We start from the raw sequence: 6,200 nt of genomic DNA on the forward strand, positions 1-6,200 counted from the left end.
ACATCTTATCAAGTCACATGTGATCAACATTTTACTGTTGGTACTGACTTGGATCGCCTAACTAAAGTAGTTTTTGTCAGGTCTCAACTGAAATGTTATTTTAAATAAAAACTGCTTTCTATGCTAATCTCTTTAAAAGAAAGTCACCGTGTGGCCCATCAAAAGAACAAGCAGTTAAAATAATTATGGAAAATATTTAGAATTTTTCTGTATGTTTGTCTCTTCTGCATTTATTTGCATCTATCTGCTCAGATATGTACTTTATATCATGGGTTATGATCAGATGTTATTTTACTTTTTGCTCAAGGATTTTCAGCTTTAGACATTACAAGCTTCTTCAGCTAGCCCTTCTGTTCCTTCAACATACCCCCATCTTGGGGGTTTGTTGAGCTCTTCATTAATTTCTGGCAGGTACAGTCTTCTTCAGGATAATCTAAAATCTTCTATAATCCTAATCAGCCACTTATCTAAGGAGCCCTGGTTCCTTTTATTAGAGAATGTCACTAGAAATCACAATCTCTGTGCTAAGCACATTTGCTGCTTCTGTGGCGCATTGCTTTGAAGATCTCTCATCCAACAAAGAAAGTATGTTTTTAATTTTGACCCATATATAATACACATGTGTGCATGCACACATGTGCACACACCCACCACACACATGTGGGTGTGAGCACAAGCACTGAGCATTCTAAATTTCTCCCTTTTTCTTCCACAATATAAAAAACCTAGCTCCCACCAACAGTTGTTTACTTTCAAGAAGCGAGTAAATGGATAGCAGTTTCAGAATTGTTGACCTGTACTCTCGTAGGGAAAACCATTATGAACTAGTGGAGGGCTTATGCACAGTTTCTTTTGCTTTAATTTTGGAGGCTCCATTCATCTCTAAAATTACTTTGGTCAACACATTTTTCCCTACTGCAATCAGCAGACTGTTTCATACAAGTATAACACAATTAGATCAGTTTGTCATATTCTGCTTCACATTTGGCATCCCAGGCTTCCTAAGTGATTTTGAAAACTTTGCACAGATTTACTGCTATGAAGCCCAGTGAATATTTGATAAATGTTTAATGCCTGATATCCACTCTTACAATATCTATGTGCCTATGTGTGTGTGAGATATATTCATCCCCTTAAAACTCCCACAAAATAGTATTTCATTTGCTAGCCCTCTGTCTAAAAACTCCTAGCAATGACTAATCTGTTTAAATGATTTTGCCTTTAAAAATGTTCACTTAATTACAATTCCAAGCTATCTAATCTTTTTAGGCTGGCTTCTTTCAATTAGCAATACGGACTTATGTTTGGCCCAGGTATGTGTGGGTTGATTATTTACTCTTACAGTTTGTTTATTAAAAGAAGTTGACTGCTTCTAGTTTTGGAGATTGTGAATAAAGTTGGTTTGGCTACGGCTGCCTCCCGCTCTGCTCCCTCCCCCGCAACACTTGTCCTGCCTAGCTGCGCAGGGCTTCAGGGGTCTAGAGGGAGGACGGGGAGGGGGGCACATCTCCTCTCCCTGACCCCCAGCTCCATCCCTCCCGGAGCTGCTCCGGAGCCACCAGTAGACTCATCACTAGAGAGCGGCAAGGGCAGCAGATCCAAACCTTAAAGCTGATACCGCGAAGTATTTCTTCAAGTTGGGGTAAGAGAGGAGAAGCCATCACGAGTAATGCTACCATTGTGAAAAAAGGTTGGGTTCAGAAGTGGGGAGAACATATAAAAAACTGGAGGCTAAGATACTTCATTTTGAAGACAGATGGCTCATTCACAGGATATAAAGAGAAACCTCAAGATGTGGATTTACCTTACTCCCTCAACAACTTTTAGATGGCAAAATGTCAGTTAACAAAAATAGAACGACCAATGCCAAACACAGTCATTTATAATCAGATGTCTCCATTGGACCCTGTTACAGAAAGAACACTTCTTGTAGATACTGCAGAAGAAATGGAAGGAGCTATCCAGGCTGTCGCAGACAGACTGCAGAGGCAAGAAGAGAGAATGAATTGTAGTCCAACTTCATAAACTGATAATGTAGGAGAGGAAGAAATGAAGCTTTTACTATCCATCATAAAAGAAAGACAATATAGTGTTGGAATTTCAATTGGCATTGCATTGAATGTATATAGCAGTTTTGGTAGTATGGCCATTTTCACTATGTTGATTCTTCCTACCCAGGAGCAGGGGATACCTTTCCATTTTTTATATCCTCTTCAATTTATTTTTTCAGAGTACTGTAGTTTTCACTGTAGAGATCTTTTGTTTCCTTTGTTAGATTGCTTCCTAGACACTTTATTTTTTTGGATGCTATTGTAAAAGGAATTTTTTCCCTTATTTCTCTTTCCATGTGTCTGTTATTTGTGTATAGAAAGGCTATTGATTTTTGGGTATTCACCTTGTATCCAGATACTCTACTGAATCTGTCAATTAAGTCTAGAAGTTTTTTGGTGGAGTTTTTTGGATCATCAATGTAGAGTATCATATCATCAGCAAATAATGATAGTTTAACTTCTTCCTTTCCTATCTTTATTGCTTTAATTTCTTTCTCTCATCTAATTGCTGTGGCTAATGTTTCCAGAACTATATTGAAGAGAAGTGGTGATAATGGGCATCCTTGTCTTTATTTTTTGCAGGGTTTTTATCATGAATGGGTGTTGAATTTTATCAAATGCTTTTTCTGCATCTATTGAGAGGATCATATGGTTTTTGTCCTTGACTTTGTTAATATAATGTATTACATTTATTGACTTTCGTATGTTGAACCACCCTTGCATCTCTGGAATAAATCCGACTTGGTCAGGATGGATGATCTTCTTAATAATCCTCTGTATTCTGTTTGCTAGTATCTTATTAAGGATTTTTGCATCTATATTCATTAAGGAGATTGGTCTGTAGTTCTCCTTTTTAGTTGTATCTTTCCCTGGTTTGGGAATCAAAGTGATACTTGCTTCCAGGAATGAATTTGGAAGTATAGCTTCCCTTTCAATTTCATTGAAAAGTTTGAAGAGTAATGGTAGTAGTTCTTCTCTAAATGTCTTGTAAAATTCAGCAGTAAATCCATCAGATGGGCCTGGGCTTTTCTTTGTTGGTAAGTTTTTAATTACATTTTCAATTTCCCTGATTGTGATTGGGGTGTTTAAAATGTTTTTATCTTCTTTTTTCAACTTTGGTAATTCATAAGTATCTAGAAATCTGTCCATTTCTTCTGTGTTTTCCATTTTATTAGAGTACAGGTTCTCAAAGTAGGTGTTCATGATCCTCTGGATTTCTTTTGGATCTGTTGTGAGGTCACCTTTTTCATTCCTAATTGCATGGATCTGAGCCTATATTTCACAGAACTAGAAAAAAAAATCCAAAAATTCATTTGGAACCATAAGAGACCTAGAATAGCAAAAGCCATTTTAGACAACAGACACATGGCACCAGGTATAACAATTCCCAATTTGAAACTATACTACAAAGCCACTGTGATAAAAACAGCATGGTACTGGCAAAGAAATAGGCCTGAGGATCAGTGGAACAGACTGGAAGACACAAAAACAAATGCAGATGTACTCAGGTACCTCATCTTTGACAAAGGAGCTGACCATCCTCAGTGGAGGAAAGATAGCCTCTTTAATAAATGGTGTTAGAAAAATTGGATGTCAACCTGCCTCAGATTAAAATTAGACCCTTATCTTTCACTGTGCACTAAATTAAAATACAAATGGATTAAAGATCTAAATATTAAAACAGAAACATTAAACTTGCTAGAAGGTAAGTTAGGCAGAACTCTGGAAGACATTGGTATAGGAAAAGACTTTATGAACAAATCCTCTGTAGCATGGGAACTAGCAGATAGAATCAACAACTGGGATCTCATCTTACTAAAAAGCTTCTGTACTTCAAAAGAAACCATCAGCAGAACTAAGAGACAATCTACAATGTGGGAAAAAATTTTTACCAGCTGTACCTCAGACAAAGGACTATTATCAAGGATATATAAAGAACTCAAAACAATCAGTCCCCCCAAATATAAAGACCCGATCCAAAAATGGGCATCCGAAATGAACAGACATTTCTCATACAAAGAAGTGAAAGCAGCAAGAAAATATATGAAAAAATGTTCCACATCACTGGTCATTCGAGAGATGCAGATGAAAACAACACTGAGATTCCACCTCACCCCACAAAGAATGGCTGCTATCAAGAAATCACACAATAACAAATGTTGGCGGGGTTGTGGGGAGAAAGGAACCCTTCTCCATTGTTGGTGGGAGTGCAGACTAGTGCAACCACTATGGAAATCAATATGGAGATACCTCAAAGAGCTTGGACTGGAGGTTCCATTTGACCCAGCCATCCCTCTGCTGGGTATCTTTCCAAGAGAACTAAAAGAATCATATCACAGAGAAGTATGTGCACCCATGTTTATAGCAGCACAGTTTGTAATAGCTAAATCTTGGAAACAGCCTATTTGCCCATCCGTTGGAAACTGGATAAAGAAGATGTGGTTTTTCTATAAAATCGAATATTACTCAGCCATAAAGAACGAGAAAATAGATTCATTCATAGGAAAATGGATACATATTGAAGATATACTCCTAAGTGAAATAAATAAGTCACACATGTGTAAATACCGAATAGTGTCCCTGGTGTGAATAATCTGCAACAATGCATAAGATTCTAATAAGATTACTGACATTTAGAAATGGGAAGAATGGAGCTAAAGGTGTAGGGAAGGTGGGATGGGTAGGGGAAAAGCAAAAAGGGAAAAGAAAAAAATGTGAGAGAATGAAAAAATGGAAATAAAGTGTTTGTAGATGGGGAGGGGATGAGGGTGTGAAGGGAGGGCAGAGGTAAGGGGAAAAAATGAGAATCAAGACTTGTCATGTAGAGGTACATGATCCCAACAATGAATGCAACTGTACTGTATCCCTAAAATGTACCAATATACTCAATTAAAGCTGAAAAAAAAAGAAAGACAATAAATTATTTTGTCTATTTGAAACTACTAGGTAAAAATACTTTGGGGAAAGATATTTTGATTTGAAAAAAAGGAAGTGGGAAATAATATGCTGTGAAGATTCTGAAGAAAGAAGTCATTATTGCCAAGGATGAAATGGCACACACTCTAACTGAAAGCAGAGTATTAAAGAACATCTTCGTCATCCTTCAAATATTCCTTCCAGACAAGAGACCATTTGTGTTTTGTGGTTGAATGTGTTAATGGGGTAGAGCTATCTTTCCATTTATCAAGAAAGGAAGTGTTCTCTGAGGACCACACATGTTCCTGTGGTACAGAAATTGTCTTAGCCTTGGACTATCTATATTCTGGAAAGATTGTGTACCATGATCTCAAGTTGGATAATTTGATGCTGGATAAAAATGGCCACAAAAGATGACAAATTTTGGACTTTGCCAAGAAGGGATCACATATTCAGCCACTGTGAAGACATCCTGTGGCACACCAGAGTATCTGGTGCCAGAGGCGTTAGAAGGTAATAACTTTGGCCCCATAGTACACTGGTGGGGTCTAGAGTTGGCATGTACAAAATGATGTTCAGAAGGTTACCTTTCCACAACCAGGACCATGACAAGTTTTTTCAACTAATACTAATGAAAGACATTAAATTTCCTCAAACACTATCCATTTAGGCCTCAGGTTACATCTGAGACTGACACCAGATATTTTGATGAATAATTCACAGCTCAGACTACTAAAATAACACCGCCTGAAAAGTTCTATGAAGATAGTATGGAATGCAGGGACAGCCATATTTCCCTCAGTTTTCCTATTCTGCAAGTGGACGAGAAAAAGTCTCTTTCATCCTGCTACTTCGCTGTCACCTTAGATTTATTACTGAGAGCGATTCCTGGATATCACCACCGGTCCTCCCTCTTACAGACACCTTCCAACCTTCTAAACCAGCACGGGGTCTCCAACCCTCACCACTTCTCATCCCATGAGAACACACACATATACAGACACACTCCCATTTTTCTTTTTGCATGAAATTGTATCTCAGTCTGAGGTCTCATGCTGTTGCTGCTACTGTCTTAATATTACAGCAACTTTAAGGAATAATTCTTACAATCCATGGAAGTCATGAGCCTACCATTGTTCATTTGTGTATATATTGGCATCTTTATCTTTTAGAGTCTTGTTTTTCTGTAACAGTGAAGGTTAAATGAGAAACATTGATTCTGGGTACATTTTT

General features: G+C 37.6%; 1 pseudogene; it reads left to right on the plus strand.

Annotated features, from left to right (window-relative positions):
- The first annotated feature begins 767 nt into the window (after positions 1 to 767).
- On the plus strand, positions 768 to 5,949 carry LOC104849172 (annotated as a pseudogene).
- The last annotated feature ends 251 nt before the right edge of the window (positions 5,950 to 6,200 follow it).

This window comes from Fukomys damarensis, unplaced genomic scaffold, assembly GCF_012274545.1.
Source record: "Fukomys damarensis isolate Sample0158 unplaced genomic scaffold, DMR_v1.0_HiC HiC_scaffold_5, whole genome shotgun sequence".
Classification (NCBI taxonomy): Eukaryota; Metazoa; Chordata; class Mammalia; order Rodentia; family Bathyergidae; genus Fukomys; species Fukomys damarensis.